The 14,072-nt window shown below is 33.7% G+C and overlaps 1 protein-coding gene across 3 annotated transcripts in view; it reads right to left on the bottom strand.

Moving 5' to 3' along the window:
* LOC105196944 (glutamate receptor-interacting protein 1) overlaps positions 1 to 11,928 on the bottom strand; it is a 130,387-nt gene extending 118,459 nt beyond the window's left edge. The window contains exons 1-2 of one of the 3 annotated variants that reach the window (XM_039456975.1): positions 11,808 to 11,910; positions 11,419 to 11,462 (exon numbers count right to left, since the gene is read on the bottom strand). The gene's annotated coding sequence lies outside the window, so the exon portion shown is untranslated. Of the gene's footprint in view, positions 1 to 11,418; positions 11,463 to 11,807 lie in introns of all 3 variants that reach the window. The other 2 variants (XM_039456974.1, XM_039456973.1) reach the window with 2 other exon arrangements.
* Between the last annotated feature and the right edge of the window lie 2,144 nt (positions 11,929 to 14,072).

Raw genomic sequence — 14,072 nt, 5'->3', positions numbered from 1 at the left:
AACAAAATTTGTCTGGATTTTGGTGTCCTTTCGCTAAAAAGATTTGTATCAAAATTTTACAAGGTCTGTTTTCAGCAAACTTGGCTATCTAGGTTGTTTTTTTATTGTGTGAATAAAACGTGCAGTGTTTTTCAAACTCAATCTGGTCAATCTCTTAACGATACCCTCTCCCCTGTGTGAAAGTGCTCTAAGTCTGGAGCGAGCCTCTAGGCCGAGACGATAAACGAACAACTCTTAACTTACAGGGAGCACCAGACATTGTCCCCTCCGATTTCGTTGAACTTTATATATGTTATAAACCTATCCTCCTACTAATTCATTCTAAAGTAATAGGACCCGCCTCTCAAGCATTCGCGAGAAAAACGCGTTTAAAGATTTATGTGTGCGTAATGTACCGTGTAGTAAAAACAGATTGACACCTAAGCAGCGTAGCCTAGTCGGTAAGGCGCCTGGTTACAATGCTGCATATTACTGGTTCGAATCTTACTTTTTTCATTTTTTTTTTTTTTTAATTTCCTTGCAACTATTGTGTGTGGTGTATGTTTTTAAATATTTAGCCTATAAAATAACTGTTTTAATTATACAATTAATTATATTTCAGAAATTATAAAATTCATCTATTTATTAATGTTTTTAAGGTTTTGTGAGTATTAGTTAGCAGATTTTCTGCTAATAAACTCTTGCAATAAATAAGAGCGTTTGTTAGGTTATTTTTCATTACTTCATTTTCATTCAGCGGAGATTCCGGGCTTGAAATATTTTCTTCTGCACTGAAACTTGTTGGTTCTTGCATTTTTATAAATGATATATTCGCACTGCAATTTACACACGGTATGCTCTGAACGCTAGCTACTACTCGAATGAACCCAACGGTCTCAAAACCGTTTAAACGACCTTATAGTGTTACAAAGAAAACAAGTTCTCAGGTAGCGTGCGTATAACTACACAGATATCCTTGCCAAAAGGAACTGTCTGTGTAGCCGAAATTCGTTGCAACAAGAAGAAAAATCGTGGCAAAAATAATTTGAAATTTGTTTAATTGAATAGAAAATAAATTTCAACATATAATTAATAATATTTTATTAACACATTCTAAAATTATATAATAAAATCATATTATTTTTTATTCACAAAACCTTAAAAACATTAATAAATAGATGAATTTTATAATTTCTGAAATATAATTAATTGTATAATTAAAACAGTTATTTTATAGGCTAAATATTTAAAAACATACACCACACACAATAGTACGTTGCAAGAAAATTAAAAAAAAAAAATGAAAAATGTAAGATTCGAACCAGTAATATGCAGCATTGTAGTCAGGCGCCTTACCGACTAGGCTACGCTGCTTAGGTGTCAATCTGTTCTTACTACACGGTACATTACGCACACGTAAATCTTTAAACGCGTTTTTCTCACGAATGCTTGAGAGGCGGGTCCTATTACTTTAGGATGAATTATTGGGAGGATAGGTTTATAACATATATAAAGTTCAATGAAATCGGAGGGGACAATGTCTGGTGCTCCCCTTGTTAGTAATATTATTTTTTGTATAAACAAATCCCCAAAATTAGATTCCAGATTGAAAGAAAATAAGACAATTTTAACAATTTCGTTGAAACTTTAATTCAATTTAAAATTAGATTTTTATTTATTATATGTTAAGTAATCACTTAATAATTTTACTTTTACCGACGAAAAAACAAAAATATAATGTTTACTTGTTGACGATTGAGCGCAGACTAACATATGCAGCATCACAGTAATCGATCTCTATTTTCGCGTTTTTTGAAAGGGACATCAATATATTCATATTTAATGTGCTACAGTTAATGAGGTGTTCACATGTACTCAATTTACCCCTATGCTCAATTAGCCCCGGTTTACTTTATGATTTCTCACTCTTGTATTGACAAGATTATTTTTTTAAAGGGAGTCCCCAAAATTGGACTCCCGATTAAAGGAAAATGAAATAATTTTAACATTTTTATTGGAAGTTAAGTGAAATTTACACTTCAATATTTATGACTATTTTTATACTAAAATTATGTTGAAATTTCGTTAAAATTTTTTTGTAAGTTTATCACATATTTTTAAGCAATTTTTATGCAAAATGGCCCATTTAGCAACAAATACCATTTTGAAAAACTAAAGAATTTGGAGAAAATATTTTTCCTTACAAAATTCTTTACAGTTTTTTGGAAAAAGAGACTTTTAATGCTTGTTTACATCAATATTGTTACATTATTAATTTAATATTGTAATATTACTTTTCTGATTAAATGTAAGAACTGCATTTCAAAACCGATAGTAAGTACTCACCGAAGTACTCACCCGCTGAACCCTATAAAATAGTATGAGAATAAGAAAGAGCCTTTGTTATATATATATATATATATATATATATATATATATATATATATATATATATATATAAGGTACTTTATTCCTTGCGGAGTACACTGCGGACCTCCGCTCCGCTTACAAAATTTAAACCTCGCAATTTTATTCCTCGCATCCCATCCAACACCTGAGAGAGAGAGAAAGATCATTCATCCATCCATACATCCACACTCATTCTCCGGACCTCCGTTTCCGCCGCATTTTCCTCTCTTCCTTCCACACTCTCATTCACACCCAACCACCCTCCTCCCTCCCTCATCTCCTCTAATCTCCTCATCCAAATCTCTCCCTCCCAAGACTTCATCCACCATCTCCTGCCATCCTTTTTCAACCCCCCAATTCGTGCATTCCTCCCATACGTGCTCCCAAGTTTCCATTCCCCCTCCACATATCCTACACTTCCTTTCTTCATCCCCTTCCCAATATCTATTCCCCATCATCCCGTCTCCTAACCTAAACTTCGCCACTCTCTGCCATCTTTGTTCCTTCCATCCCTTCTTTAGGTACTCTGGCACCCCCTTACCTTTCACCCTACCATACCATAAGTTATATCTCGAGCCCCTAATTTTCTCCCATCTTTCCTCCTCCTGCCACCTTCTCTCTCTTGCCACTACCTCTTCCCCCATCAGCTCTCCCCCCTCTCTCATCTTTTCTATCTCAGTTAGGTTCCAGCTCTTCTCCTCGTAAAAGTCTCTCCTTTCCTCTTCCCATTTACCCACTACTTTTCCTACCTTCGCCCTGTCTCTCATTTCCTCCAAACACAACCTCGCCAGCTCTCTCCCTCCTCCTTCTCCCAATTTCTTTTCATAGCTCCATGCCCTCAACCCTGCCCTCCCCCTTAACTTTTCCCTCTGCATTTCTTCCCTCACCATGTACCCCGGCGTGTACCTCCCAACCCCCACAATCCACTTCAAGAATCTGTCCTGTATCCTCTCTACCTTTTCCCTTTCTTTTCACCCCCAAATTTCTGCCCCATAGCTAACCGTCCATACCAACCTATCAAATAACCACATCCTTCTAGCCCAGTTCTTTCCAAATCTCCTCTTTCCTATTCCCCATACTTCTCTCATCACCACTGCTCCCTTGTTAACTCTCTCCTCTATATGTTCTTTCTGACCCCCATTTGCCATCATTACATACCCTAGGTATTTGTATTTTCTCACCTCTTCTATCTCTCTTCCTTTCCATTTCCACACCATCTTTTTCTGTCTTCCGCCTCCCCTTCTACACCTCATTATTTTCGTCTTTTCTACATTGACCTCTAGTCCCTTCCGTTCTATGTAGCTTTCTAATGCCTTAATCATCCCTTTTATCCCTGTCTCCTCCTCTGCAACCACTGCCACATCATCTGCATACGCTAGCGAGTATATTTTCCTTCCCTTTACCCTCACTCCTCCCCATCCCTCCCTCTCTAACTCCTCATCCAAATCCGCCAGCAATATCGTGAATAAGCATGGGCTCAGAGGGCACCCCTGTCTCACCCCTTTCCCCGTTCAAAAGTTTTCCCCTACCTTTTCCCCCACCCTCACTCTACTTAGGGTCTCCTCCAGTACCTCCTCGCACCTCACGACCAAGCTTTCTCTAACTCCCCTGTCCCTCATCATCTGTATGAGGATTTCCCTATCCACCGAGTCAAACGCAACTTTCAGGTCTATATATAGCACTACCATCTTGCCTTTTCTTACTGCCACCCTCTTGTTTATCATATAATTCAGCACGTAAATCTGATCAATTGTGCCTACCCCTCTCCTAAACCCCGTTTGACTCGGTGGGAGTATCCCTTTCCTCTCCACCTCCTCCCTCAATCTCTCCGCAAGTACCGCTGCGTACACCTTGTATGCCGTCTGCGTTAGCGTGATCCCTCTATATTCTTCAACCCTCTCCCCTTCCCCCTTTTTCACTATCGGCACTACCACCCCCTCCCTCCACTCCTCCGGCCACCCCTCTCCTCTCCACACTCTGTCACATATTTCCCACAGCCATTCCTTTATTCCTTTTCCCCCATATTTCCATACTTCATTTACGATACCATCCCCTCCCGCCGCTTTTCCCTCCTTCAGTTTACTTACCGCCCTTGCTATTTCTTCCCTACAGATATCATCTTCCACTCCTTCTCTTCCCCTCACCTCCCCTCTCACCCTCCACTCTACTCCCCCAACACCTTTCTAAAGTGTCCCTCCCATTCCCTCATTTCGATCCCTTCCGTGACTCTCTTTCTCTTTCTCCTCCCCCTATTTACTACCCTCCAAACATCCCCTTCCGTTCTTACACCTTCCAATTCTTTCTCCCATCTTTCTCTTTCCCTTCTTTTCCTTTTCTTACAATGTTCTCTGTATCCCTTCCTCATCTCCTTATATTTCTCCCCATTCCCTCCTCTTTTCTTCCACTTTTTAAACTCTTCCTTTACTTCTCTTTTCATATTCCTACATTCTATATCCCACCATCCTCTCCGCACCTTTTTCTCTTCTCTCTCTACTCTTTCCAATGCTCCTTCCACTCTCTTTTTCAATTTCCTCCAATCCTCCTCAATCACCTCCGAAACATTATCCCTCTTGCCCATGTATTCCTCAAATTTCTTCCTTCCCTCTTCCGTCCACACCCCTCTTCTTTCTCTTCCTTTTCTTTTCCCAATCCTTTCTTCCCCCCTTCCTCCCGCCCTCACGTACACCGTTAATGGCTGATGATCCGAGTCCACCCAGTCTTCCACCTTCATCTTTACCACTTTACCTCTCGTATCCTCATTTCCGATTACATAGTCAATTACAGTCCCCCCCTTCCCTCCAGTATATGTCCATTCTCCCTCCTCATTTCCCTTTATACATCCGTTCAGAATTGACCATCCTAATTCCTTTAAAAAACCACACAATTTCTTTCCCTCTCCATTTATCTTCCCATCTTTTGAATTTCTCTCTCTTTCCCCTACCCCTCCTTCTTCCTCCTCTCCTATACCTCCCCCCTCTCTACCCGTTCTCGCATTAAAATCCCCCCCTATTAATATACTTACCCCCTCCTCTCTCTCCTCCATCCACTCTCTTAATTATCTCGTTTTTTCCTCTAAATCCCCATTCACATATACATCCACTAGTTTCCACCATTCTCCCCCTAATTTGACTTTACTCACCTGTAAACCCACCTCTCTCCTTTTCCTATTCTCTTTTCCTCTTTCTATCCCATCCCTAATCCCTACAATCATTCCCCCCATTGCCCTCCCTTTTTTGCTCTTTCTTCCCGCTTCTTGCACCTCCCAAATGTATCCCTTCGGTAACCATCTTTTCATCCTCTTCCATCCTTTCTTCTGTAACCATGTCTCACTCAAAAACATCACATCCCATTTCTTCAATTTCTCCCTAAAGTCCTCTTTATTTTCCATGCCTGCTACATTCCAAAATCCTATTTTATATTCTTTACTTTCCCTCCTTTTTCTATTCCTCCTTCTATCATATTTTCCATTTCCCTCATTCCCATCCTTCCCCCTCTCTCCTACCCCACCTCCCCCTATTAAAAAACTCTTTCCCTTTCTCCTCCTTTCCCCCTCTCTCCACTACTCTTACATCTCTTCCCCTCCATTCCCTTAATTGATCTTTGATCTCATCCCATATCCACAATTTATCCTCGATCCACATTTTCATATATCCTACTCTTATCTTCTTTCCTTTTCTTCTATTCCTTTCTGCTTCCCTCTTTATCCACCACTCTACCCTTCTCTCTTTTTCCGTCAAGTCGTCCACGATCCACTCCTTCCTATCCCTCAGCTTCATCTTTCCCTTCATCACATCAATTTTCTCCCTCACACTCGCTAATCTCACCCATACCATGATCCCTCCCCCCTTATCTTTATCTTTATCTTTATTCCCTATCCTCCTCACCTCTTCCACTCTCGCTACCACCCCCGTTGTCTCTACTATCTTTTCAATCTCTCTTTTTAATTCCTCCTTTCCCTCCTCCTTTACTCTTACCCCCTTTATAATTATATTCCTTTTCCTCTTCTCCCTTTCCCCCTTTTCCCTTTCTAATTCTAGTCTCCTCATCCTTTCTTCTAGTTCCTTCGTTTCACTCTTTCCTCTTATCTGCATCTGCTCTATCTCTTCTCCTTTATCCTTCTCCCTTCCTCCCGTCACCTTCTCCGCCCTTCCCCTACCTTTCTCTATATCCTCCACTCTTCTCTCCAAATTGTCTACTCTTTTCCTCATTTCCTCCATCCATTCCCTCATCTCCTCTCTACCGTCCCTCAATTCCCTCAATTCACTTTTCATTTCTTTAAAACCTTCCCTCACCTCCCGTAATATCTCCCTTAGCCCTCCTTCTTCTTGTCTTACCGGCGATCTCTTTACCATATTGCTCCTCTTAAAGATTTCTCCCTCCTCTACTCTAGTCTCCTCCCCCTGTTCACCCTTCCTTTTCTCTCCTCTCTTCAACAATTCTAGCAGTGGCGCACTATTTGAGCTTTCCCTCATAAGACTTTCTGCCTTGCTCGGCCTTCCTACTCTTCTCTTTTCCTCTCCGTTCCCCTCTACTTCCTTTTCCCTCTCTTTCCCTCCCTTCTTTCCTTCCTCCATCTCGTCTTTCTTCTAACCTGCCAATTTTCCTATTTAAAATATTTACTAGAATGACTTTTTTATATTTAAGATTATCACTTTTAATCTAAGAAAACAAATCAATTAAGTTTAGGCAATGTAAAAATACCAAATTATATGTTAGGATATTATATTGGATACTCAGTAGATTACTCCAATTCAAAATTTCCCGCGACTGCACTAACTCTCTCCTGCTATGCTTCTCACTTCTACCGCCCGATGTCGCTACCCTCCCTCTTTTCTGCTTCCTCTCTTTTCTCTATACCTACTATCCCGTCTAACCTCTAAATCCCGTCCCAACCCTACTATCACTCCTGTCTCCCTATTCCCTTACCCCTGTCCTATCCCTTATTCTCCCAACTCCACCTGCCACTTCTCCGTCCCCTCACCCCCTCACACTCCAATCCTGCCCTTCTTCTTCTCAAAAACACACTCTCACCAAACACTCTTACAAACACACGACTATCACTCTCACTACCGGAAACGGAAGTCCGAAAGAGCCTTTGTTTTGCTTACATTTTCTTTATTTCAATTTTTTCTTTGAGTTTATGAGATTTTTAAGATGTTATTGTTGATAAAGACATAAACTCATCACTTGAAGAGATGTTTTAACATTAATAAGTAAAAGATTCATAAAAATCAAAATATTTTGAAAAGTTATGGCAATAAAATATTTTTAATTTGAATATATAATAATATTTATTAATTCTTCAATTTCATCTGTCTTTTCTGCAGCAATTCTAATAATCTTATTTGATGAAGCTCTCTGCTTTTTATTGGTATTGATATCATTGATGTCTTTTACATGTCTCTTTTCATCAATAAACTTATATGTCTTGTTGCTATTGGAATTTATCTGCACACAAGAATAATTATAAAATAATTAAAATCAAGGAAAAACGGATCTTAATACTCAAATAATTATGTGATTTTATGTACATTTTCTAATTCTTCGAACTACCGTTACTATTGATTTTGAAATGCAGCTCTTAAATTCAATCAGAAAAGTAATATTACAATATTAAATTAATAACATAACAATATTGATGTAAACAAGCATTTAAAAGCCTCTCTTTCCAAAAAACTGTAAAGAATTTTTTATGAAAAATATTTTTTCTCCAAATTCTTTGATTTTTCAAGAAGGTATTTGTTGCTAAAAGGGCCACTTTGCATAAAAATTGCTTAAAAATATCTGATAAAATTACAAAAAAATTTTAACGAAATTTCAACATAATTTTAGTATAAAAATAGTCATAAATATTGAAGTGTAAATTTCACTTAACTTCCAATAAAAATGTTAAAATTATTTTATTTTCTTTTAATCGGGAGTCCAATTTTGGGGACTCCCTTTAAAAAAATAATCTTGTCAATACAAGAGTGAGAAATCATAAAGTAAACCAGGGCTAATTGAGCATAGGGGTAAATTGAGTACATGTGAACACCTCATTAACTGTAGCACATTAAATATGAATATATTGATGTCCCTTTCAAAAAACGCGAAAATAGAGATCGATTACTGTGATGCTGCATATGTTAGTCTGCGCTCAACCGTCAACAAGTAAACATTACATTTTCGTTTTTTCGGCAGTAAAAGTAAAATTATCAGGTGATTACTTAATATATAATAAAAAAAAATTTAATTTTTAATTAAATTAAAGTTTCAATAAAATTGTTAAAATTGTCTTATTTTTTTTTAATCTAGAATCTAATTTTAGAGATTTGTTTATGCAAAAAATAATATTACTAAGTTAAGAGTTGTTCGTTTATCGTTTCGGTCTAGAGGCTCGCTCCAGACTTAGAGCACTCTTACACTGGGGGAGGGTATCGTTAAGAGATTGACCAGGTTGAATTTTAAAAACACTGCACGTTTTATTCACACAATAACGAAACAATTGTTTTAAAACAACGAAACAACACATATTCTTTGAAAGAGTACACAAGGAATTATTTTTATCAGCAATCCAACAAGTAAAAATTGACTTATCTTTTTCTCCTTAAAACCATGGCTTATGTATCGTAATTGAGTAAATAGAATAGAATTTATGCTTTGGAGTAATAAAACTATTAAAAAAGTATTACAATGTGTGTTTATTTATTATTGATTTAGGTTATATTGACTTTTAATAAAGAGTATCTTACTAAAAAGTTTCCTTTCTTTGATTATAAGCAAGCCGTTATGACGAAAACATGTGACGAAAATTAAATACAAAAATTACGAAATATATACTTTTGATCGCACTATCAACAATAGAATATTCAAATTGAGTAGTCAATTGTTGTAAACAAATCACATTGATAATCTATATATTAGCGTTATTTGTTCAATTCTACATGTAACTACTTAGAAACAGCAAGTATACCATATTGGGTACTAGGTCACATTACATGTGCAATAATTATCTTATTTAATTTTGATTATAATAAAATTTCTTTATCACGTCACAAATTGTAGTTATAATATGTAAAACACATTAAAACAGCTTTCTTTTGCAATTTCAACCACAAATTTCTCAAAATTGTAATGTAACAAAGCAATAATAAATGTATCATATTTTTAGCCTAAAAAAATTATAGAAAATCATTATTTTTATTACTACACTCCTCGGTAGTCAAATTGGTATGACACTCGTTATGGAATAAGGGAATTTCAAGTTTGAACCCTGGCTGGGGGATTATTTTTTGCAATAAATTCTTTACAAGTTTTTAAATTGCTTATAACATAGTAATAAAAATTTACAATAACAATCACATTAATATAAGATATTATTTCTAGTTTCAATTCACGATTGTGATTCAAATCCGAAAAACATTCGGCACACAGTTTATAGAACTGAAGAATATCCTTGCTTAAAATGATAGATAGAAAATGAACGGATCTTATAGAAATGAAAAGAATATCAATGTTAACTTATATGACGAATCATTTACCAATGTCACAGTACATAGGATTTCTATCCAATTCAATAATATTTTATGTTACAGTTCTTTTTAATAAAGTTACATAAAGAAATCCATAAATCCCTTTAATGTTTCTCAATCATAAACAATAATATTACGTATTTGTTACTATTTTATAATACATTTCTCACAATATATTTTCATAACAAACTTTGAAAGCTATAAAATTTTGTAAAAGCTATACTTTTTATAATATCCTATAATATCTTATAATATTCTATATCATATAATATTCTATAATATCTTATAATGTCCTATAATATTCTATACAAACTTAATAATGTAAAACATAAAAATTTGTACAATGTGTCAATCCTTTTTAACGATAATCAGTGATATGCATTTTATGATATATTTTTCATAATGTTTTTATGACGAACTTTAAAATCTATAAAATTTTATACAAGCAATATTTTTTATAATGTCATATAATATCCTATATTTTATAATATCCTATAATATTCTATAATATTCTATACTTTATAATATCCTATAATATTCTATGATATCCTATATTTTATAATACCCTATAATATTCTATAATATCTTATTCCTTATTACAAACTTGTGTGTGAAAATATATTATGAGAAATTTATCATAAAATATTAAATGCGTAATATCATTGTTTATCATTGAAAAGGATTGACTCATTGTATAAATTTTCATATTTTAACTGTTCAAATCGGCTTTATTTCAAATATAATTTTTTATTAATGATATCACAAGTATACGATTAGCTCAGTGTTAGCGTATTAGGTTATTGTCTCAAAAATCTTAGGTTCGAATCCCGCCGGCGACAAATGCATTTTTTAAAATTGTAAAATAATGCGTAATCATAATTAGTAAAATAGAACATATGCAAATTAAAATAACTTATAATAAAAATAAGAATAAAATCTACAAGAAAACAAAAAAAAAATTTTTATAATAAAATTTTGGTGTACAAATCTGTCATTATATTATAGAATATAATCATATTATACAATATTATAGGATATTATAAAATGTAGAATATTACAGAATATTATAAGATATTATAAAATATAGGACATTATAAAATACAGGATATTATAGAATATTATAAAGTATAGGATATTATAGAATATTATAGGATATTATAAGGATAAAAAAGGATAGGTAGATGCTTTTGTAACTCTGATAGAAACATATTGATTAACGTAAAAAAAATAGTTGAAATAACATTAAATAACATAGGTAAATCAGTGTATTATAGAATACACCAAAACAAAGAAAATTATAAAATATGAAAGATATTTACATGGGATATGATAAATTACGATACAAATTTGTCTATACGAAATTTTTTAAGTCACTTACGAAATAAGGGAGACAAAATCACCTTAGGAAATGATAGGCAAAATTTTCTATCATATCCTATCTATTATTTTAAGCAGGGATATTTAACAACTGATATGAAAATATTATCAAACAAAATTTGTTTCGATCGAGAAATTGTACCTTCATTTATTTCTTATATCATTATTTTTATTTTTTGTTGATCACTGTTGAATAAATTCATCAAAATTGACATATTGATTTATGAAAATAAAACGCACATACATAAATACATGCACTTGTGTATTTATGTGTATGCATGTATTTTCTTATTCTCATAAATTTGCTAGTTTTGAAAAACTTATTAGCAATTTATTAGAAAGAGTGAAAGATGAGAAATTATTCGTGTCAAACGTATATACGCGCACAAATGCATGTGTATATGTCGTATCTCCTCAATGCATCGTCTTAATTAGGAAAACAAATTTTTCACTAGCAAAACACACAAGAAGAGCAACACGAATATAAGAAATTAAATTTCAATTGCATAATCAACAATAATTTTCACTCACGTATCAAACTAATTATGTCTCCGTTTCTTTGTTCTATTATATGATGCAGCACATGAGAAACCGTCGCACTGTTTGCCGCGGCCAAAACTCCGTAGAACTGAACGCAGAACTGTAACGAGTCACGATACAGCACTCAAAAATAACTCCTCCTATATAGGGCCGCATCTCCGCGCAGACGAATGATTCTATTTATACGATCAACATTTATACACTTTTGCTTCGCATCAAGAGATGCCGCGGCCCTGCGTGGATACCCCGCGGTCGCCGTAACATCGAATGAGAGACCGTGTTTCTCATTAAACACTTTACAGCTCATTTGTTCCCAAATATTTCATTTAACATAATCCTTATACTAAACTAAACAGATTTTAAAGCATCATTATTTTTTTGCCCTTCCCTCTCCTTCTATTTCTATCTCTCTCTTTTACGCTTTTTTATTAATATAACTTTTTATTATGAATCCTAAATTATAGGCTCGAATAAAATAAATAAAATTCATATAAATTGTCAATATAATAAGCCAGACACTGGATTTTTGCGTGTATAATAATATATTTTTAATAAAAATATTATATAAACATTTCTAGAATATTTTATTTAATATAATAATGAGATAAATGCTTATCTAATGCGTGACGATTTGAGCTTTTTTATATTAGTAGCAAAGAAATATATATATATATCCAACATAAGTTATAAAATAAGTAATAAAATAAATTATAAAATAAGCAACTATAAATAAAAACTGGAAAACAGACAAATTTATTTAATATCTTTATTTTTTTTTAGGTAAGAGAAACAAAGTCATGTAAGAAAATGACAGCAACTTAAAAAATTACAAATACTTTTGATACTTTTTTTATTTTGAAAGAAAAACTCTTTTTACTTTCACGAAAAACAAAGTGATGTAAATAAACATTACTTGAAACTATTTATTGGAACTTTGATGTGTAAAAAGAGTCGGCTAAATCGGACCATGTTCAAAATAAGACCTTTTTAAATTAAATGAATACGGTTAAATAGATTTGCGTGCCATTTAATGTAATTTGTAATGTAAAGTCTTTATAAGACATTAAACATGTGACAGTAGTTTGATAGTATTCACAAGGAGATGACGCGAATTGCGAAACACGAAATTAGATGAGCCACAGTTCATTTGAAAGGGGGGATTGAGGGTATAAAAAGTGTCAGAGAGTTTGAGTGCATGGGTCTTCGTTTCAGAGAAATTTGTATGTAAAGTTTGCCGCGCGGTACGATAAGTACTATTGTGCGGTAGGTTAAAGCGTGAAGCGCGGTGGGGGGCTGAGGAGATTAAGGCGCACGCTTTCTATTTTGACCTCGGCGGCCGCGTGAAAAATGTGTTCAAAATCTCGCAGTGCCAATTTTTTTTTTAATAATAGCTACATTTATTATTTGTAAATAAGTTTTATTATTTGTAGCAAAATATTAATCGTTACATATTATTTGTTACATGTAAGAAATTGTAATAATCAGAAAGTTTGCATATTTATTCAAGTTTATTTATTTATTATTAACGAACTAAACGAAGACTCATGCACTCAAATGCTCTGACGCTTTTTATACCCTCAATTCCTCCTTTCGAATGAAATATTTCTCATCTAATTGCATGTTTCGCAATTCCCGTCATCTCCTTGTCAGTCACAACATTCATAAAATAGACATTCATAAAATCAACTTATAAAATTAAATATATGTCTTTCCAGCCATTGTGCAAAAATTGTTTAGAAAAAGAAAATCCTTGTAAATCATTAGAGATCCTCAAATAAGACATTGGACACCACCATCCATCCCCTATATTGTTCAGGACACTTTTGGCGCGCTTTCAAATGTTTAAATTAATTTAATTATGAAAATTCATACATGTTTGTGTAGTAGTTTAAAGAAAATTTTATTTTTAGAAAAATTTTAAAATAAAAACGTCATTATAAATTATCTAGATAGTAGCGTGAAATATATTATACAATCACTATGAAAATTATTAATATTTCTATTTATGTTTTTAAATTACTAGAATTTTATAAAAAATAATATAATTTTTGCATCCGTAGAAACAAAAAGCACTTTAATAAAATATGTATAATTGCAATAAATAAATAAATATCTGAAATCAATAAACAGTTTTATTTAACGCGAGTATGCATAGCTACACTTTTACTTGCAAAAGTATTGTTGTTTATATGTGTATTAGGTGATATTATAGTCATTTGATTTAATCTTACTCTAATAAAATAGTGTATAATTTTT

The sequence above is a fragment of the Solenopsis invicta genome, chromosome 14 (assembly GCF_016802725.1).
Source record: "Solenopsis invicta isolate M01_SB chromosome 14, UNIL_Sinv_3.0, whole genome shotgun sequence".
In the NCBI taxonomy this organism is placed as follows: Eukaryota; Metazoa; Arthropoda; class Insecta; order Hymenoptera; family Formicidae; genus Solenopsis; species Solenopsis invicta.
This window is presented reverse-complemented; position numbering and strand designations above follow the sequence as displayed.